The 22728-nt window shown below is 46.7% G+C and overlaps 1 protein-coding gene across 1 annotated transcript in view; it reads right to left on the bottom strand.

Annotated features, from left to right (window-relative positions):
* The window catches only part of MACIR (macrophage immunometabolism regulator), a 30657-nt gene extending 8220 nt beyond the window's left edge, over positions 1-22437 (bottom strand). Inside the window, exon 1 of the mRNA XM_040421603.1 lies at positions 22338-22437. The gene's annotated coding sequence lies outside the window, so the exon portion shown is untranslated. The remainder of the gene's footprint in view (positions 1-22337) is intronic.
* Positions 22438-22728: the final 291 nt, after the last annotated feature.

Genomic DNA, 22728 nt, shown 5'->3' with positions numbered 1-22728 from the left:
CCTGGACTCCTCCTCGGAGAGATCGGCCATCACTCATGTTCGACTTGACACCTGGCGTACCCTGAACCCTACAGGTCGTGACTATTCGTTCTACTCCCATGCCAAGTCCTCACACCATAGATTAGATTATGTATTCCTTTCCTCTGAACATGTTAAACAGATCGTGCACACCCGAATAGGCAACATCACGCTGTCGGACCATGCCCCTGTCTTTTTGACGGTCTCGTTGTCCACTCTCCCTACAAGAGAATGGAACTGGCGTCTCAATGAAACCATCATTCAGGATCAGGTTTCCTCTGAGAAAATAGCCACCTCTCTACGGGAGTTTTTCAGTAATAACACTGCTGGTCCCTCCCATCCCTCCCCCGCTGTAATCTGGGAGACCCATAAGGATGCTATTCGTGGAGAGCTCATCGCCCTCGGCTCCCATATTAAAAAACAAAGGGCCCAAGCCATATCCACCCTCCTATCCCGTATCGCCACTCTTGAGCTCAGCCACAAGCAATCCCAAGCTATAAGCCTTGCGGAGGAGCTTACGGTCGCGCAAACTCAACTTAAAAATCTGCTAAACATTACCTCGGCTAAACTACTCCTACGTGCACGCTTTAAATCTTACGCCGACGGGGACAGAGGGAACAAACTTATCGCGGCACTAACTAAACAACAATACTCTGACTCCTTCATACCGGCAATCAAAGACACGGCAGGTAATCATCTTAAATCTACCCCTGACATAGCCAAAGCATTTTGTGCTTTTTATGAGGACTGTTACAATCTCCCGGCCCCTCGTGGCTCATCTCCCTGTTCTATCGCAGATGCCTCGAAAAAGTTCCTCTCCTCCCTCCAACTCCCCTCTATCTCCTCAGAACAGTCCTCCCAATTACTAGCTCCCTTTTCCGGCCCCGAAGACCTGAAGCTTCTGGCCACTATCCCCTCCGGACGCAGTCCTGGACCCGACGGTTTCAGTATCTCTTATTATAAAACTTTTAAACCCATACTGGTACCTCATTTTAGCTCTTTATGTAATTATCTCCTGGACGGTGGCCACCTCCCTCCCCAATCACTTACAGCCCATATCACCATTATTCGTAAAGAGAATAAAGACCCGTTGCACTGTGGCAGTTACCGCCCTATCTCCCTACTTTCATCGTCCCCAAACTCCTATATCTACTGCAGACGTTGCCTATATGGCTCCCGCGCTCATATTTTACAGAACTGCGTCGGAGGGTCTCCCTTTTTTTTTGGGCGAACAAACCATCTAAGATAGCTTACTCCACACTGACGAGGGAAAAGAGGTTTGGGGGCTTCGGCCTACCCGATGTCCACCTATATTATGTTGCTCTCCATGTCTGTATACTTAGTTTAGATTTTTTATTGTAATGAAAGGTCCCGCATAAACGATATTCATTGGTGGTGCAGTGCACCGAACACCCCCCCCCCCCCAACCCCAGTATTATAAAGTAAAATCATTGGTCACAGTGCGCCTCCAACCCCCCCCTTCTAAGTATTATCATTGGTGGTGCAGTCGGCCCCCAACCCCCCCCAAGTATTATCATTGGTGGCAGTGGCAGTTCCGATCGGAGCCCCAGCAGTGTAAGCCTGGGGCTCCGATCGGTTACCATGGCAGCCATGACGCTATTGAAGTCCTGGCTGCCATAGTCAGCTCCATGCTGCTGTGTGCACAGAGCACAGAGGAGCAGCAGGGAGAGTGTGAGGTCCTATTCACCCTGATAGAGCTCTATCAAGGTGAATAGGACAAGGGAAGAAAAGACCCCAGGTTCTAGCTCCTAAGGGGGTAAATAGGTATTAAATAAAAAGTGTAAAAAATAAATTAAAAATAAGGTTTAAAAAAAACAAACACCAAAATTATAAGTTTAAATCACCCCCTCGCCCAATTTTACATATAAAATATATAAACAATAAAAAAAAAATGACATAGCCACGCCCAAAAAAGTGTGAACTATTAAGATATTAAAAAATATCTCCTATGCGGTGAATTCCGTAAGAGGAAAAAAAAAAATTTGCAATTTGCCATTTTTTTGTCACCTTGTCCCAACAAAAATTAGGTTAGGACTGTTCTATTATGGTCCAGGCGTTCCATAAAATGTGGAGTGCACGCTGCTTTTTTGGGGTTTTATTTTTTTCACGTGGTATCGAGTATCGCAATACTTTTTTATGGTATCAAAATAGAGTCAAAATTTTGGTATCGTGACAACCCTAGGTAAGACGCGTGTTTTTTTTTATTATACCGTAATTATATATATATATATATATATATATATATATATATATATATATATATATATATTTTAAGTTTGGCGACTAAAAATTTTAGTTTGGCTCGTTGATATTTTTTTTAGTCTGGAGCCCTGAGTTCAGCACCAGTATCTGTACCGGTTCATACAGTACAGCACCAGTACATACAGTACAGTATACAAATGGCTAACAGTCAAGACCTCATCATGGCTCTACCAGCAAGAAGAAAGAAATATGAAGCCAGTTTCAAACTTAAAGATGTAAACTTTGCTTTGAACATAATAACTGCGCTGCTGCAAGACAATATGGAGTAACAGAAAAGATGGTTTGGGATTGGAAAGCAAATGAAAAAGCATTAAAGAGTATGCCAAGGGGTAAGTGTGCATAAAGAAGAGGCCCCCCACATTGGCCAGAACTCGAAAAACATGTAGCAGACATGGTGAATGAGCATCGCCAAAACGGTTATGTAGTGACACGAAATAAAATACGTTTGTTTGCACTTCAGTGGGCCAAATCTAACCCAGATCACAGCAACAGATCTAAGGCCACTGTATCCTGGTGTACTAGATTCTTGGAAAGGCATAATATGGTACTGAGGCAAAAGACGAAAAATGCACAATTACCTGCAGATCTTGATGCCAAAGTAAATGGCATTGGAGGGGTAGTCTTATACGCCCAAACCCTATATTTTAACTGGAAAAGTATAGGTATATACCAAAAACAGTCCCTTTCACTGCCCCTCCATATCATTAGGCAGTCTTTGATATATCTCCTCCAAAACAAAAACCCTTCCTCATCCTCCTTACATTGTAACTTAGAATTAGTGAACTCGTTCTTCCAGCTAACCATAAATTAGTGAAGCTGGGGGCGAATTTCACCCCCATCACTGTACCAATACACTGTAAATAAAATAAAAAAGATGCCCATCCCAAAAATGATCTGTCAGGCAAAACCTCAAACTATCCAGAATAAACTTCTTCTGACAATCACAAATAAAAGAATTGTGCAAAAAATAACAATCAACTGCTTCCAGCCCTTTCCCTTGATCAATAATGGTATCAAGCGAAGTCAGGTCACATGTAACTGACAACATGTCCGTAGTGAACGATGGAATTCCCTTCAACGCACTGACTGTATCTCCAGTGTCTTTAAGGAAGGAAGGTATCTGGCGGGCATGCTTTTAAAGATAAAAATCAATATATTCAGTCAATATACTAGTCAGGGAAGCGACCTTTGATGCTATTGGCCTCAGTGGTGGAATTTTGATCTTCATGGATTGTTGAGAGATAGTAAATCACTACATATATAATCACATTCCTTTTTATTTAGTATATTCCCTTTTAATCCCTTCAAAAGCAGTTCCTCCAATTCCTTCCTGAATTTCACTGTAGGATCTCCTTTAAAACCTCATCTGTTTTCTTATCAGCCAACAGCCTCGTCATTTCTCTCTCATACTTACTCCATCCATTATAACTGAACCCCCCAACCCCCTGGCCTGAATGTAGCACACCACCTTTCTCCTCCCCCTCCAAAGAATATTTTGGATTTGCCATTGAATATTTAAATTGATATCCGTATACATCCAAAAGGGCTTGAAACTTATTTCATGGTTCGCTTTGGTCCAATACTGCCTCTTCATCTTTAGACCTCTTTCACACTTGCGTTGTCCGGATCCGGCGTGTACTCCACTTGCCGGAATTACACTCCGGATCCTGAAAAACGCAAGTGTACTGAAAGCATTTGAAGACGGAACCGTCTTCAAAATGCTTTCAGTGTTACTATGGCACCCAGGACGCTATTAAAGTCCTGGTTGCCATAGTAGGAGCGGGGAGCGGGGGAGCAGTATACTTACAGTCCGTGCGGCTCCCGGAGCGCTCCAGAATGACGTCAGAGCGCCCCATGCGCATGGATGACGTGATCCATGCGATCACGTGATCCATGCGCTTGGGGCGCCCTGACGTCACTCTGGAGCGCCCCGGGAGCCGCACGGACGGTAAGTATGCTGCTCCCCCGCTCCCCGCTCCACTTTACCATGGCTGCCAGGACTTTAGCGTCCCGGCAGCCATGGTAACCATTCAGAAAAAGCTAAATGTCGGCTCCGGCAATGCGCCGAAACGACGTTTAGCTTAAGGCCGGATCCGGATCAATGCCTTTCAATGGGCATTAATTCCGGATCCGGCCTTGCGGCAAGTCTTCAGGATTTTTGGCCGGAGCAAAAAGCGCAGCATGCTGCGGTATTTTCTCCGGCCAAAAAACGTTCCGTTCCGGAACTGAAGACATCCTGATGCATCCTGAACGGATTTCACTCCATTCAAAATGCATGGGGATAATCCTGATCAGGATTCTTCCGGCATAGAGCCCCGACGACTGAACTCTATGCCGGAAGAAAAGAACGCAGGTGTGAAAGAGCCCTTAGTCAATTTATGTGAGCTTAAATTAAAAATTCCTTTTATTTTCCCTTCACACTTTTGGGCTGTAACCCACCTCCTTTTCCTCTGATAGATATCTTTTTTTGTGGGGTCTTGGTCACATTTCTGAGACCAATTCAAATCCTTCACTCCCCGATAAGGAACATTTTCCTTGTTCACCCCATCTTCCTGTAATACCGAGTGTAATGCTTGGGGTCCGATCGGTTACCATGGCAGCCAGGACACTACTGAAGTCCTGTCTGCCATGGTCAATTACTCAGCAGCATTATACTTACATGCGCTGTGGCCGCCCGGCGCTCCTTCTTGTAACTCACAGGTCTGTGCAGACCTGTGAGTTACAAGAAGGAGCGCCGGGCGGCCACAGCGCATGTAAGTATAAGTGTCCATTCACACGACCGTAAGTGTTTTGCGGATCCGCAATTGCAGACAAGAATAGGACATGTTCTATTTTTTTCAGGAACGGAATTGCGGATCCCGAAAAAACTACATCGGAAAACCATGTCTGTATGGCAGATTCCAATAATCTGGGCCTAATAGAGTTTCTAGAATCTGCAGTGTTCTGTATACAATGCTGTACTACATCAGAAAAGATTGTATTGCAGATTCCAATGCTTCTGGGCCCTCTATAGTGTAAATATATATATATATTTTTTTACAGTTTATTTAATAACTATCCTGGGATCTTCTTATCCCTTGTCCTAATCACCCAAATAGAGCTCTATCAGGGTGAATAGGACTTCACACTCTCCCTGCTGCCCTGTGCACACAGCAGCAGAGAGATTACCATGGCAGCCAGGGCTTCAGTAGCGTCCTGGCTGCCATGGTAAATGATCGGAGCCCCAGGATTACACTGCTGGGGCTCCGATCAGAAGCTGCCACTGCATCACCAATGAGGAGGAGAGGGGACCCTGTGGCCACTGCCACCAATGAGGAGGAGGGGACCCTGTGGCCACTGCCATCAATGATTATAATACTGGGGGGGTTGAGGGGGCACTGCGCCACCAATGATAATTTACCCTTAATACAGGAGGCGGGTACTGGCAGCAGATCAGCGGCAGTTAACCCCTCAGGTGCCGCGCCTGAGGGGTTAACTGCCGCTGATCACAGCTCCCTGTCAGAGGCAGGATGTCCGCTATGCGATTGTCACAACTAGACAGCTGAGAAGCTCTGACAGGAGCTTTCCAGATCCTCCTCCTTGAGTTTCTTTGTTTTGGTTAAGCTCCTCATCTCGTTAGTCTATCTCAGCTGTCATGCAGTTGGACTGATTGCTTCCCTTTAAGTTCCTCCCCATGATGCATTAGGTTGCGGCTTATACAACTTCCTGGAGTGTGTGTGCGCATGCTGTTTCTATTCCTCAGTCATCTGCAAGATAAGTGCTGTTCCTTTATTTGTGATTTTCTGTCTGCTGGACTTTCAGGTGACCCTGACTTCCTCCGTGTCTTGTGTAGGGAGCCGGTGGTCGTGTCCCCTCACTATTGTAGGGTCTTCAGGTATTAGATAGCCGAGGTACGTGGATATGCGCCCATCCACCTTTGGGGTGTTCGCATAGGCTGAGCAATTAGGGAGAGTGGCAGGTCTCATGTAGGGGTCTCCCTTTTGTTCCTTAGTTGTGGATCCAGTGAGTCATTAATTGTATTGCATTGTCTTGTTTCCTGTACACCATCCGTGACATTATAAGCCGCCAAAACCGTCTCAAGCATGGATCCGGTTTCACTTTTGGCTGAGTGCTTCCAGGGTCTTTCATTGGAGGTAGCTGATCTCCGTAAGACTTTTTCTCAGTTTCAAGTGACCGGTTCAGCTTGCGTTCATGGAGTTTGTTCTGAGCCTAAGATCTCGCTCCCGGATACGTTCTCCGGGGGTAGTGAGTATTTTGTGCGTTTTAGAGAGGCTTGCAAACTCCATTTTCGCCTTCTTCCCCATTCCTCTGGTGATGAAGAACGGAGGGTGGGGATCATTATATCGCTGCTCAGGGGTAACACTCAATCCTGGGCCTTTTCGCTGCCGGAGGGGGCACGGCCCCTCCGTTCAGTGGATGAATTTTTTTTAGCCCTGGGTCAGATATATGATGATCCGGATCGTATTGCTCTGGCTGAGTCTAGACTACGTCTGTTATGCCAGGGTAAACAATCCGCAGAGATATACTGCTCAGAATTTCGGAGATGGGCAGCTGATACTGGTTGGAATGATGCTGCACTCCGAAGTCAATTTTGCCATGGTCTTTCAGAGGGATTGAAAGATGCATTTGCCTTTCATGAGAGACCTACCTCCTTGGATTCTGCTATGTCTCAGGCCGTTCGTATTGACAGGCGTCTTAGAGAGAGAGGAGAGATCTCTCCTTCCTGTCATACTCAGTCCCGGGACAGTGCAGCGGTCTCTTTCTGTGCGCAGGGGTCTCAGTCGCTGTCAGCCCCTTCTGAGCAGGAGCCCATGCAGCTGGGGTTGATTGCCTCTGACAATAGAAGATTCAGCCCGCATGGGAGGGTTTGTTTTTATTGTGGAGGTATAAATCATTTGGCAAATGTTTGTCCCTCTAGGAGATTCAGGCAGTCTTCTCGGAGTAATAAAGAAACAAAAAGGAAAAAAATCTTTTAAAAATGTTCCGTCTGTTACTATTGGCAGGGTTGAGGCGGAAATTGAAGGTTTTCCGTTTGCTTGTAGTTCCCGTTTTGTCCTGCCTGCTAGGGTGGCGCTAGAGAGCAAGAGCATTTTTTGTGAGATTTTTGTGGATAGTGGAGCAGCTGTCAATCTCATTGATAATCAATTTGCAATAACTCATGGTTTCCAGGTATGCACTTTGGGAAAGGATATACCTGTTTTTGCTATTGATTCCGCTCCACTTTCTCAGAAATCATTAAAGGGCATAGTTCACAATATTCGTTTAATTGTGAGTGATGCTCATGTTGAGGATGTGTCATGTTTCGTCCTTAGCGGTTTGCCTACTCCTCTAGTGTTGGGGCTACCCTGGCTCACTAAACATAACCCCACCATTGATTGGCAAGCGAGGCAAATAAATGGTTGGAGTGACTTTTGCAGAGAGAATTGCCTCATGACATCTGTTTCTGAGGTTTCTACTAAGACTGTACCACCTTTCCTCTCTGAATTTTCGGATGTCTTCTCTGAGAGTGGAGTTCAGGATTTGCCCCCGCACAGGGAGTACGATTGCCCTATTAATCTCATCCCAGGCGCCAAACTGCCTAAATCTCGTTTATACAATCTTTCCCAACCTGAGAGGGTCGCTATGCGTGCTTATATCTCTGAGAGTCTGAGAAAAGGACACATACGACCCTCGAAGTCACCTGTTGCCGCTGGTTTTTTCTTTGTTAAGAAAAAAGATGGTTCTTTAAGACCTTGTCTGGATTTCAGGGAGCTGAACAGTATCACTATTCGTGACCCTTATCCGCTTCCTCTGATCCCGGACCTGTTTAACCAGGTTGTTGGGGCTAAAGTCTTTTCCAAGTTAGACCTAAGAGGGGCATACAACCTGGTCAGGGTCAGAGAAGGAGACGAATGGAAGACGGCTTTCAATACCCCTGAGGGCCATTTTGAGAATTTGGTTATGCCTTTTGGTTTGATGAATGCCCCAGCTGTTTTTCAGCATTTCGTGAACAGCATTTTTTATCATTTAATGGGAAAATTTGTATTAGTGTATTTGGATGACATTTTGATTTTTTCTCCTGATTTCAAGACTCATAAGGAACACTTACGTCAGGTCTTGCTCATCCTGCGGGAGAATAAATTATATGCGAAACTGGAAAAATGTGTGTTTGCGGTTCCAGAAATTCAATTTCTGGGGTTTCTTCTCTCCGCTTCTGGTTTTCGCATGGACCCCGAGAAGGTCTGCGCTGTGCTTGAGTGGGAGCTTCCTGAGAATCAGAAGGCGCTGATGCGTTTTTTGGGCTTTGCCAATTATTACAGGAAATTTATTTTGAATTATTCCTCTGTTGTTAAACCACTCACTGATATGACCAGAAAGGGGGTAGATTTTTCTTCCTGGTCGGTAGAGGCGTGTAAGGCCTTTTCTAATATCAAGGAGAGTTTTGCTTCCGCTCCCATCCTGGTACAACCTGATATTTCGTTACCCTTCATAGTTGAGGTTGATGCTTCTGAGGTAGGGGTGGGTGCGGTCTTGTCTCAGGGTTCCTCTCCTGCCAAATGGCAACCATGTGCCTTTTTCTCGAAGAAACTCTCCTCCGCAGAGAGAAATTATGATGTGGGAGATAGGGAATTGTTGGCCATCAAGTTGGCTTTTGAGGAATGGCGCCATTGGCTAGAGGGAGCCAGACACCCTATTACTGTGTTTACTGACCAAAAAAATCTCGCCTACTTGGAGTCAGCCAAGCGTCTGAACCCGAGACAGGCCAGATGGTCTTTGTTCTTTTCAAGGTTTAATTTTGTTGTCACGTTCCGCCCTGGGGTTAAGAATGTGAAGGCAGATGCCCTGTCACGTTGTTTTCCGGGAGGTGGGAATTTTGAAGACCCGGGTCCCATTTTGGCTGAAGGTGTGGTGGTCTCTGCTCTTTTTCCTGAATTGGAGGCAGAGGTGCAGGCAGCCCAGTCAGAGGCTCCTGATCTTTGTCCTCCTGGGAGGTTGTTTGTGCCTCTCGCTTTGAGACACAAGATTTTTAAGGAACACCACGATACGGTCCTTGCTGGGCACCCGGGGGCAAGAGCCACACTGGATCTCATCGCTCGGAGATTCTGGTGGCCTGCGCTTCGTAAGTCGGTTGAGGGTTTTGTGGCAGCTTGCGAGACTTGCGCTCGTGCCAAAGTCCCTCATTCACGGCCATCAGGTCCTCTCCTTCCCTTACCCATTCCTTCCCGTCCTTGGACACATCTGTCCATGGACTTCATAACGGACTTGCCTCGTTCCTCGGGGAAGACTGTGATTCTGGTGGTGGTGGACCGTTTTAGCAAAATGGTGCATTTCATCCCTTTTCCTGGTTTGCCTAATGCTAAGACGCTGGCGCAGGCATTTATTGACCACATTGTCAAATTGCATGGTATTCCTTCAGACATAGTCTCTGATAGGGGCACGCAATTTGTTTCCAGATTCTGGAAGGCTTTCTGTTCTCGCTTGGGGGTTCGGTTTTCATTCTCTTCTGCTTTCCACCCGCAGTCGAATGGCCAGACAGAGCGCGTCAATCAGAATCTGGAGACATATCTGCGCTGTTTTGTGGCGGAGAATCAGGAGGATTGGTGTTCTTTTTTGCCCCTTGCTGAGTTTGCTTTAAATAACCGTCGTCAGGAGTCCTCTGATAAGTCACCATTTTTTGGTGCATATGGGTTTCATCCGCAGTTTGGGACTTTCTCGGGAGAGGGGTCTTCTGGTTTACCTGATGAGGACAGATTCTCCTCGTCTTTGTCATCTATTTGGCAAAAGATTCAGGATAATCTAAAGAGCATGAGTGAGAGATATAAGCGTGTGGCAGATAAGAGACGTGTGCCTGGTCCGGACCTGAATGTTGGTGATCTGGTGTGGTTGTCTACCAAGAATATCAAATTGAAGGTTCCCTCCTGGAAGTTGGGTCCTAGGTTTATTGGGCCTTACAAGATCCTGTCTGTCATCAATCCTGTTGCCTACCGTCTTGATCTTCCTCAGACTTGGAAGATCCATAAAGTTTTTCATAAGTCCTTATTGAAACCTTATGTTCAACCTATTGTACCCTCGCCTTTGCCTCCTCCTCCGATTATGGTTGATGGAAATCTTGAATTTCAGGTCTCTAGGATTGTGGATTCTCGTCTTGTCCGCGGTTCCCTCCAGTACCTCGTTCATTGGGAGGGTTATGGTCCTGAGGAGAGGATGTGGGTCCCAGTGACGGACATTAAGGCCACTCGTCTCATCAGGGCTTTCCATAGGTCCCATCCTGAGAAGGTGGGCCCTGAGTGTCCGGAGTCCACTCGTAAAGGGAGGGGTACTGTCACAACTAGACAGCTGAGAAGCTCTGACAGGAGCTTTCCAGATCCTCCTCCTTGAGTTTCTTTGTTTTGGTTAAGTTCCTCATCTCATTAGTCTATCTCAGCTGTCATGCAGTTGGACTGATTGCTTCCCTTTAAGTTCCTCCCCATGATGCATTAGGTTGCGGCTTATACAACTTCCTGGAGTGTGTGTGCGCGCATGCTGTTTCTATTCCTCAGTCCTCTGCAAGATAAGTGCTGTTCCTTTATTTGTGATTTTCTGGTGACCCTGACTCCCTCCGTGTCTTGTGTAGGGAGCCGGTGGTCGTGTCCCCTCACTATTGTAGGGTCTTCAGGTATTAGATAGCCGAGGTACGTGGATATGCGCCCATCCACCTTTGGGGTGTTCGCATAGGCTGAGCAATTAGGGAGAGTGGCAGGTCTCATGTAAGGGGTCTCCCTTTTGTTCCTTAGTTGTGGATCCAGTGAGTCATTAATTGTATTGCATTGTCTTGTTTCCTGTACACCATCCGTGACAGCGATTCTGCTGCCGGCACCTGCCTCCTGTATTAAAAAGTTAAAGACGACCTTATATGGGTTCGGACTTTATTAAGCAGCAGGCTACATAGAGCGGAGCCCAGGGATGTCCCAGAACTTACTATTATTCCTGGGCGCCGCTCCGTTCGCCCGCTGTGCACCTGTGCCCCATTACAGTCTTCTGCAGTCCTGCTCCATATGCTAATTACTATCGGAGCAATGGGGAGGAGACATCAGCTTCTCTAGTGGGCGTTCCTTCTCCCTGCGCTGCGATTGGACAGCGCTACAGCCAGGGGAGAAGGAACGCCCACTAGAGAAGCTGCTGTCTCCTCCCCATTGCTCCGATAGTAATTAGCATATGGAGCAGGACTGCAGGAGACTGTAATCGGGCACAAGCGCACAGCGGGCAAACAGAGCGGCGCCCAGGAATAATAGTAAGTGCTGGGCGCCGCTCTGTGTAGCCTGGTGTTTAAAGTCCGGACCCATGAAAAGTACTATCATTGGTGGTGCAGTGCGCCCTCCTTCGCCCCTCTCTCCCCATTGGTGGCAGCGGCAGCAGCAGCACAGGGGAGGGAGAGACTGCTTCCTTTTCCCCTGTGCTGCTGAGGGAACACTAGGGTTGTTGCGAGTATCGAAATTTCGATACCCAATCGATACTTTTGTCCCGGTATTGATTCGATACCGGGATTTCAATTTTTCGATACTGGCCTGCGCTTCTGCGCAGTTTAGTATCTCTGACCATGAGCGCGCTGCTCTCACACCCCTGCATGTACTTTATCATTTAGCCATAATAGGCTGCCTACATTCAGTGCGCTGTCTGTGCCGTTCATAGCCCGCCCTGCGCTGATGAATGGCAGGAAAAGTCTAAGGCATATTGGTACATCATAGACTTTTTCCAGGGTGCGGGTGCCCACAGAGAGGGCTCTGAGAGCCGCCTCTGGCACCCGTGCCATAGGTTCGCCACCACTGGTCTAGACTGATAGCGGTCTTATAAAATCACTATGTTGGGGATAATTGTTCCTTCTTCACCTGCAGTGAAATTTCCGCATCACCTGTTCTTTATCCTCATTTATCTTCAAGTTTTTATTTTAAACATTTATAAACCCATTAAATCTTATCTTCAAGTTTTTTATTTTTTTATTTTAAACATTTATAAACCCATTACCCTTCTACTACCTTTTACATTTATTTAAACTCCACTTCTCCCTCCACCTCTTCACCACGACTTCCTTTCTTAAAGGAGTTATCCCAAGACTATACAAAAACGAAAATCGTGCATAATTTAGTACATGACAACCTCTTTCTAACAAAGCTAGAACCAGCCCTGTACCTCACATGGATCCAGAGATCTCCCCATTCATTGCTCTGCTAGATTTATATCAAGCTGGCAGCTCATTGGGTGTGTCCTTTCTGCTGCAGCTCAAGGGGTGTGTCCTTTATGCTGCAGCTCATGGGGTGTGTCCTTTCTGCTGCAGCTCATGGGGTGTGTCCTTTCTGCTGCAGCTCAAGGGGTGTGTCCTTTATGCTGCAGCTCATGGGGTATGTCCTTTCTGCTGCAGCTGGAGTTGAAAGATGAAACTAAGCATGTGCTTCCATTTCAATGAGCAGAGCACAGAAATGAGAAAAAAAAAACAGCAGGTGGCGCTATACATATAGATTATATTGAATAATTCAATAGCTATAATACATTGTTAATTACAGACAGCTACAAAAGTATGTGGATCCAGGTGCTGGTTGGACGCTGTAGAATATTGTTCATGGGACAACCCCTTTAAACTGAGGACACACTGTGTGTCTGCACACTTTAAGAAATTGCTTAATGGTGCTGCTAAGAGGGTAATTTTCCAAGCAATGGCGAGGGGGCGACCCAGTGGAATTTCTCAATAAGAGAGGGATCGTTTCTGCAGCATTTTGATGAGATCTGGTAAAATCTCATTCACTTTGCTGCTACCATAAAACACTTCAGAGTTTCCAATATTTGGATAGAAAATCCACAGCCCATGTGAACATACTCGAATGCTACTTTCAGCTTGCAATGGTTAGGCTCTATTCACACATCCGCAATTCCATTCCGCATTTTGCGGAACGGAATTGCGGACCCATACATTTCTATGGAGCCGGATCCATTGTAACAATTCCTAAAACGGACAAGAATAGGACATGTTCTGTTTTTTTGGGCGGGGCTACGGAACGGACATACTGATGCGGACAGCACGTGGTGTGCTGTCCGCATTTTTTGCGGACCCATTAAAATGAATGGGTCCACGTCCTATCCGCAAAAAAACCCGGAACGGACACGGAAGCAAAATATGTTTGTGTGCATGAGGCCTTATAGTGAAAGTATTACACTGCTCCCCTCTCAGTATATACAGTAATACATATAAACTACACCCCCCAGTGATAGCTGCTGCTGAAATCCCAGGCAAAAGTCATTTTCCTGCATTTCTGTCTCTTTTCCGATCTATGCCTACTGATGAGATTTCATCTATGCAGTTTTAAGTGGCAATTGAAAAAAAATGATGGAAGGCGGTTTTATTTTTATTTCAGCATCGCCTTACACATAGGCCTTGATGGATCACACCATACCGCAATATGCTACCCCCAAGGAATAGCGAGGTATGAAGGTGATGAAGTACTTTCTCACTTGCAATGACACAATGCCGAGTGCTAGATCTTCTAGGTCAGAGAGAGAATATAAAGCGTTTGTATTTTAACTTCTTAGAAGCGTTTTCCAGCTGCCGCTGTGTCTTAGGCCAGAAAGCCCCTTACATGGTCAGGATTTGCAGAAGGAAATTGCAGTTTATTTCTGCCGCAGATTTCCACAGCTCCACTTAAAGGGGTTGTCCGGGTTCCGAGCTGAACCCGGACATAGCCATATTTTCACCCAGGCAGCCCCCCTGATGTTGGCATCATAGCATCTCATGCTCCGATGCGCTCCCTTGCCCTGCGCTAGATCGAGAAGGGCACGGGCTCTTTTGTTTACAACAACACACTGCCGGGCGGAAGCTTCCCCTTCCTGGCAGTGTGTTCGGTGACGTCACCGGCTCTGATGGGCATGCTTTAGCGCTGCCCTAGCCGTTTTACTGGCTAGGGCAGTGCTAAAGCCCACCCATCAGTGCCGGTGACATCACCGGGCTTCCTGGCAGCCCCATGGAGAGCCCGGTTCGTCACCGGAACTCCTGAAAGTGCCTTTGCCCTGCGCAATTTAGCGCAGGGCAAAGGAGAGCATCGGAGCATGAACTGCGCCGATGCTCAAGTCAGGGGGGCTGCCGGGGGGGAAATAGGGATATGCCCGGGTTTAGCTCTGAACCCGGACAACCCCTTTAAGTTCAATGCAGATAATCCTTGACTTTTCAGTGCAAAATTCTCGGCATAGACGTTATCTTTTTAATTTTTTCCCCAAAACATGCGGGAAAATCCAAAACCTAAATGACATGCATTGCCTGCAGATTCGGCCTGGACTTGTACAAGGCCATACAGCCTGAACCAGTCATTTGTAAAAGGACGACCCTATCCAAACCGGTAGGAAATGTACACACAGACAAACCTATTGGTCATATGAATTCTCTGCCATGTGTAGGACTGCGCTGGTTTGTAGAACAGGTGGGAAGCAATGTATGGCAGACATATCAGTCATTATGGGTGGTATCGGGGCGCAGCCTCCGCTGTACTGCTGCATCCTATAAGGGACGAGGAACGCCACGAGAACCACGACAGATCAGATAGTGGTGGTGCAGGGGGTAACGGACACTGATTGTCCTGCCGATTATCTCATAAGGTGCTGGAGCAAGGCCAGAGTCTCTCACCATTGTAACTGATGTGACAATACTGTGGCCACCACAGGACATGATGTTGCTGTACGATATCACATCCCATGTCCCCATCAGTTATCATTCCCAACCTTATTACCAAAAAGGAACGCTTGATTAAAAACAACTCTGACCACCACGTCAAGCGTCTTTGAGCGGGATGAAATCATTTACAGTAAGTGACCAGCCTTGTTGCTGCTGTCTTCTGGTGACCATGCTATGAACTAAAGAGTGGACATAAAGGAGTGCAGTCGCTTCAAGAACTGCGCCAGATCAGCAACCTTTACTCAGACCATAAGCTGGGCTTGTATGTAGACATCTTGGGGGGCAGTCAGGATTCAGGAAAGGTGCCCATTTACTGAAAAGTAAAGAAATGACTTGCCAACTGGCAAATGTCACACATACTGTATCTGCTGCTGTGGTTCTGCTGTATTTTTAACCCACTAAAGTCAACGTGACTGGTTTTCACATGCAGAACTATACAAGTACTGTACAAGCAATTCTAGGAACGCTTTCTACTACTATTTCTTTAAGGCCCATACACACGACTGTACTTTTGGTCTGCATATGATCCACATTTTTCTCATTTATTTCAATGGGGCCGCAAAAAATGCAGACAGGACACTGTGTGCTGTCCGCATCCGTATGTTCGTTCCGCCTCCCCCCCCAAAAATAGAACAGGTTGTATTCATGTCCGTACTGTGGACAAGAACAGGCATTTCTACAACAGGGAGGGACGTACGGACCATGAAAGTCCAGGGTGCAAATAGCTGGTGTCCGTGCACATCCGTGATTTTTGGACCGCAAAATGGATACAGTCGTGTGCATGAGGCCAAACAAAACCCCATTTTTTGCAGTGCAAAAGTTGTGTGGCATTCTACCGCACGACTACTGGTACACGTTTACATAAAGAAGCACTCCGGGCTTATTTAATTGGACACATAATGCTAACTCACCAGCAATACTCAGTTGCATTCATACTTTTTGGACCCGGTCATTAAAAGGGGTTGTCTGAGTTAGGCTACATTCACACGGCAGTGAAAAACGGATGTGTAACAGAGAATTTTTCAACGGCCATCACACGTTTATAAACAATTGTAGTCTATGGGATTATTCACACGGCGGGTAAATAACAGCAGGTGAACATGTTCTATCTTGTCAGTTTTCACTCATCGACAGCCCCCATACAATTTAAGGGGGTCGATTTTAATGTCCGTTTCTTTAAAAAGCATCAGTAAAAAAAAAAAATCTGTTAAAAAGTGACCGTTTTGCCATATTTAATGGCAGTTTTTTCACGGTCGTGTGAATGTGGCCTTAAATAAAAAGTCTGGGAGCAGGTGTAGATGTGATATTCCTGGAGGCAGAGGTGACACCCTGAGGTGACACCCTGAGCACATTACATCACTGCTGCAGCCAATCACTGGCCTCAGCAGTCGTACATACTGCTGTATCCAGGGATTGGCTATATAATGACCTGTGTGCTGCAGCCAGGCAGATAAGGTCAGCGGTGCAGGACTGGAGTTTGATGTTGAAAGCAGCAGGGAAGAAAAGTACCCTTTCTCTTGTTATATTATTGTATTCACAGCTGTTGTTCAAGGTTTTAACTCAGACAATCCCTTTAAAGGATAACTGTCATATTTTTTATTTTATTTGCTAGTTTATTTGAGCTAGACATGTATATCTCAGTTAGTCTGTCAATGATTGTCAAAATATCTGTAATTACCTTATAATAACAGCTTTCAATAATGTCCTCTCTCTCTTTCCACTGCTCCCTTAAAAGACCGTTGCTAGGGCTTATCTGTCTCCGGCTAGGAAGACAGAGGGGCGGTCCTTCACACTGCATGTCTGCATTAGGCTTCAGAGTGAGGAGGCGTGTCTCTCAGTAATCCAATCTGATTGGCTGGCAGGAAGCTGCTGGCTACAGCAAGTTTGTATGTGACCTGAGGGAATGCAGTTTTGGCCTCAGAGAACTGGCAGAGGAGCCATCTTGAGAAGATCATCAAAATGTAGGATTCAAAACAGCAGTAACTAAGGGGAAAACTCAACAGTGGTAAGTGAAGAAACTAAAGATTGCTTTATGCATAAGGGCTCATGCACACGACCGTATGCCTTCCGAAACATACGGTCCGTGAGCGGGCCATGTGTCCCAGAGCAGCATACATCGTGCGCACGGGAGTACACAGCATCATAGGTTACTATGATGCTGTGCGCATCGGGCCGCCCGTCGGACTATTGTCCTGCACTCATATGATATTATGAGTGCAGGACAATAGCCCCACGAGCGTCCCGATGCGCACAGCATCATAGTAACCTATTACTCCCATGCGCATGATGTATGCCGCTCCGTGACACATGGCCCGCTCACAGACCGTATGTCTCGGAGGGCATACGGTCGGGTTTTTGTACCGAGGTACCAGCCGATACCAAACCCGACTTCGGATTACGAAGTTGAAATGTTTTTAAAAGATGTAGAAATGAACACCAAATTCATTCACCAAAATCTTGCGCGACTTCGGGTAAAATAAATTGTGCCTCCATGGAGGCAATACATTTTAATGCTGTATGGAGACAAGTCTCCGGACAGCATTAAGACAAAGTTTTAGAACAAATTGACTTCGGATCTATGTTCCGAAGCTCGATTCGCTCAGCGCTAAAAAAGAACACAAACATCCGTATAGGTGCAAGGACTGCCGGATACTGCGCCTAATTTATGCTGGTCTGTGATAAATCTGCCCCATCTAAAGGATTACTAGAGCAGTCCCTACAAGGATTACCTGCAGAGATATAAAACTAGTCCATCTCTACCCCTAAACCCAACCTTAACCCTACCACACATGACACCACCCAAGACACCTTTAAAATTCCCACAACCATCAAAAATGCAATCTTTTCCTAAATACTGTTTCTGCCACCGTCTGTTTCACCTAAACTTCTCGGGAACCCATACCCTGAATCTGGTTGCTATGGGCAACTAAGCCAGTTTTTCTTTACACCAGTTTAAATAAATCTCCCCCAGTGCATCTCCTGTGCTCATCAGCTGCAAATGCAAAACCATATTAGAAAACACAGATGAATGGATGTACATTCAGCGGCTGCTTTCAATTCTGAAACCCTATGTCATGCTGAAGGGCATTTCTGGGATATAATTTCAATGAGCCATACCATGGGCGCTGTCCAGAGCAGGAAAGGTAAGTAGTTTTAATTAATTTTACGGTCTGATCTGAGATCTGACAACGATTGGTGGGTCTGATCTGAGATCTGACAACGATTGGTGGGTCTGATCTGAGATCTGACAACGATTGGTGGGTCTGATCTTAGATCTGACAACGATTGGTGGGTCTGATCTGAGATCTGACAACGATTGGTGGGTCTGATCTGAGATCTGACAACGATTGGTGGGTCTGATCTGAGATCTGACAACGATTGGTGGGTCTGATCGGAGATCTGACAACGATTGGTGGGTCTGATCGGAGATCTGACAACGATTGGTGGGTCTGATCGGAGATCTGACAACGATTGGTGGGTCTGATCTTGTCATAAATTAGGCGCAATATCCGGCAGTCCTTGCACCTATACTGATGTTTCAGTGTTCTTTTATAGCGCAGATTGGGGGGTCTGATCTGAGACCTAATGAAAATTGGGGGTCTTATCTGAATGAAAAATATTTATTGCTTATTTTCCTCCTCTAAAGCCTAGGTGTGTCTGATCATCAAGTGTGTCTAATAGCGCGAAAAAGACAGTAAAAGGTGCCATTAAACAATACAATTTGTCCTGCAAAAACTAAGCTATGTGAACTGAAAATGTAAAAAGTTACGACTCTTAGAAGATGGGGAGGAAGAAACAAAAATTCAAAAACAAAAATTAGCCGTGTCCTTAAGGGGTTAATATTTAAACTACCAGCATGGTGGTAGTCCATGGAATGTATATGGTATTGCTGTTCGGCCCTATTAAGCCACCTGCCCATGTTGAGGAATACGTGCGTTTTTTTCAGCATGGATTCCTGCACCAGCAAAGTGTGTGAGATTACAGCAGACTTTTTTTCCACGTGGAAATTGACCTCTTGCGCGGATTTCAAATTAAATAGCAGTCAATTATGTTTGCGGTTTTAGCTGCGGATTTCACCTTTTTCAGTAGAAGGGTGAGATCTGCGGCAAAACTGCACCAAATCCACAATTAGACATTGCGGATTTTGAAGTGGATGTGGTGCAGATTTTATGTACGTTCCCCTGCCCCCGTGTGCAGGCGGCCTCAAGGTGCCTTCAGAAGCAGCGGATTTTGTTTGAACTGAAAATCTGTTCCATTCATCTCATTTGGACTCTGGCGATATCATCGCACCGCTTGCTTGTAGGAGTGCGGCGTCAGTGCGGACCCCCGGCCATGGTAAGAGCGGTTGCTGAAGGCTACTGCTCATGCCCGGGGGCTGTTCAATTAGTTTAAATGGAGCTACAGTAAGGGCTCGGAGACCGTGCATGCTCCTGTGTACCCAGCCGGCAAGGAAAGAGAGGAAGACACCGCGCAAGCGCTGCCACCGCTGCGGTGGCTGTAACCAATGACAACTATGTGTAAACTCTGCTCAGGAAAAATAAATATGGGGAAAAGAAGGGGAAAAAAAGAAATCGATAATTCCATGTATTGGGTAAGTTGAATGTTGCGGTATAAGGAATGCGATCAGTGTTTTAGGCTACTTTCACACTGGGGTTTTGGTTTCCGTGTGTGAGATCCGTTCAGGGCTGTCACAAGCGGTCCAAAACGGATCAGTTTTGCCCTAATGCATTCTTAAAGGAAAAGGATCCGCTCAGAACGCCTCAGTTTGCCTCCGTTCAGTCTCCATTCCGCTTTGTCCGTCTGACGAAACTGAGCCAAACAGATTCATCCTGACACACAATGTAAGTCAATGGGGACGGATCCGTTTTCTATGATACAATCTGGCACATTAGAAAACGGATCCGTCCTCCATTGACTCAATGGTGGTCAAGACGGATCCGCCTTGGCTATGTTACAGATAATACAAACAGATCCGTTCTGAACGGATGCATGCGATTGTATTATCTGAACGGATCCGCCTTGGCTATGTTACAGATAATACAAATGGATCCGTTCTGAACGGATGCATGCGATTGTATTATCTGAACGGATCCGCCTTGGCTATGTTACAGATAATACAAATGGATCCGTTCTGAACGGATGCATGCGATTGTATTATCTGAACGGATCCGTCTGTGCAGATCCATGACGGATCCGCACCAAACGCGAGTGTGAAAGTAGCCTTACTCCACTGTTGGGACAACCCCTATAAAACCAGACCCAGCGCATGGACAGTAGTGGAGCGGTTTCATTTTTCCTAATCTCAGACAACTACCCGTGGGCAGCACTTTTCACAAATCCTGGAACCCGAAATCTCAAATCTCCAAAGAGAAGGGCATTCTGAGTGCTGTGTGTCTACTACTTCTCCCAGAACTGTGCCAGACCCACATCTGCACGCCTCTCCATAGTGGAGGGGATCAGTACCGCTCAGCTACGCGCGTCCACATTATATCATGTATAATGCATAAAGATGGACACCCCGGCAGGGTTGGACAGTCCGTCAAAATAGGTGACTTTTTTCATGTGTCTGTGAAAAAAAAATAGACATGTCCGTGATTTTTTTGAGGTTGGCGGTACTATAGACATGTATTACTTATAATCCTGCCCGTAAAAAATGTTGGCCGTCCGTGATTTTCGGATAAGTTGTCCAGGAAAAAGAAAAATTCAGGTTGGCAATCCTACAATAAACATGCATGCTCAGCCGATACAAACTGCTTCAGAAAGAGACATAGAAAACGGCTCCTCCAGCAGTCCCTCCTGTAGCGGGTGGACCCTGTCCAGTGCTCAGCCCCTTAAAGGGTTGTGTCCCAAACCAGCACCCGGATCCGAACACTTCTGTAATTGTACGTAACTAAAAATGTAGTACAGCCTCTGAGTCATTCAATAAAATCCATCTCTGTAGCGCCACCTGCTGTTTGTTCTTTCCTGCAAGTCTCTGTCCACCTGAGCGAGGTGGTCGCACAAGCTCACTTTAAATCTTCGACTATAACCAACCAGTTAGAAGCTGTGGCAGTTACAGGGGGTGAACTGCAGAAGAAGGACCCCCCCCCCCCCCCCCCCCCCCAAACTGTCAGCCTGAAAGAAACCCAGCAGAACAACTGAAGCAAAGAGAGAGGCGATCTCTGGTTGAGGTACAGGGCTCTGTCATGCGCTATATGAGGTCTCATTTTCATTTTTTTACATCAATCATGGCATAATCCCTTCAAGGAGCATCTGCAGCATTATCAACCCTATTAAAACAAGCATGCTGCCTGTAAGGGTTGATCATGCTGAGTGACAGCCCTGTCTTGCTGCAATTCATTGAGTCGCTTTTGAGTAATTTATACTTTTATTGTCATGCTAATTAGGTGTCTGGAGAACAGGGGGCGGGCCTAGCCCCTCTGAGCACCGCTTCACCACTGAGTGACAGCATGTGCAAAAATACAGGGCCGGGCAGAAAAACCGTGAGGATGTCTGTCCCTGAATGGGTGGAAATGGATAAGGGGGAAAGGCTCCGAACACCTAATTGGGGTAAGAATAAAAGTGCACCTCTCTCCAAAACAGTACAATGGACGGCTATGAGAAATCATCAGCATGATCAACCCTGAAGGGCTGTATGCCCGGTTAACTAGGGTTCATCCAGCTGACAGGAGACATTTACATTTCAAAAGATGCAAAGACAGAAGAAAAAAAAAAATGCACGTGGGGGCACTCCTACTGGTAAATGGCGAGGAGAGGCGATCTTCTGATATGTAAAGGTGAACGTCCCCTTTAAATAATGCTGGAAATAATCATCCTATAGGTTTGTCACCAGTTCCCATTGTAAATGTCACGAGAAGGGGAAGTCATCAGCGACAGGAGGATATAATGACTGTACATAGTAAATGAGGCATCTAAGTGACCCTGGAGGTGCTGCAGCGTACAAAGGTCACCGCGCACATCGCCAACACGTCACCTATGTACGTTATGTATGTGATAGATGGGTACCATATGCATCCAACCATCAGCCACTAAAGCCATACATGACATGGTCCCTATAGATCTTTCTGCAGCATCATGCTCTGTGCACTAAGCCCCCCACCCAGCCCTGCTGCCATCACATGGCCCAGGGTGAAGAATAAGGGGGGCTGCCCCCCACCCAGCCCAGCTGCCATCACATGGCCCAGGGTGAAGAATAAGGGGGGCTGCCCCCCACCCAGCCCTGCTGCCATCACAATGGTGCTGCCCTATAGCAGGCACAGGTTGATGCCAGCGAGGACCACACACCAAGGGCACAGAGAGGAGGGGGCGCGCTGCACCATCACCCAATACCCCCCACACAGCACCTGGCAGTGCCCCACAGCATTACCTGAACACCCGGCGCCGCCACTTCCTGCTGCCGCTGCTCAGGACCGGGCGAGGCAGGCACAGTGTGTCCGTGTGATGTGAGGGAAGAGGAGGAGTGCGCCCATAGGAAGCCGCCCACAGCCGCCCCCGCCTCCCAGTGACAACACGGGACCCAGGGGTGCAGGTTGTCAGCAGCACGGTGCCACAGTGGGAGGTGAAGGGTAGCAATGTGGGCACAGACCAGTGCACCAGCAGAAAAGCGGCACGTTTTTCAGGGCTCATGATATTTTTTTTTTTTATTTTTTTTGTCCATATCCAAACCGCATTTTTTCAGCAGCTGGGATGTAGCCCCATTGACTTCAGTGGTGCTGCGGTCGTTTTCCTGAGCCCTAAGCGCGCATTCACACTAGCGT

This window comes from Bufo bufo, chromosome 2, assembly GCF_905171765.1.
Source record: "Bufo bufo chromosome 2, aBufBuf1.1, whole genome shotgun sequence".
Classification (NCBI taxonomy): Eukaryota; Metazoa; Chordata; class Amphibia; order Anura; family Bufonidae; genus Bufo; species Bufo bufo.
Note: the sequence above shows the minus strand (reverse complement) of the source record. Positions and strands in the feature narration are given on the sequence as shown.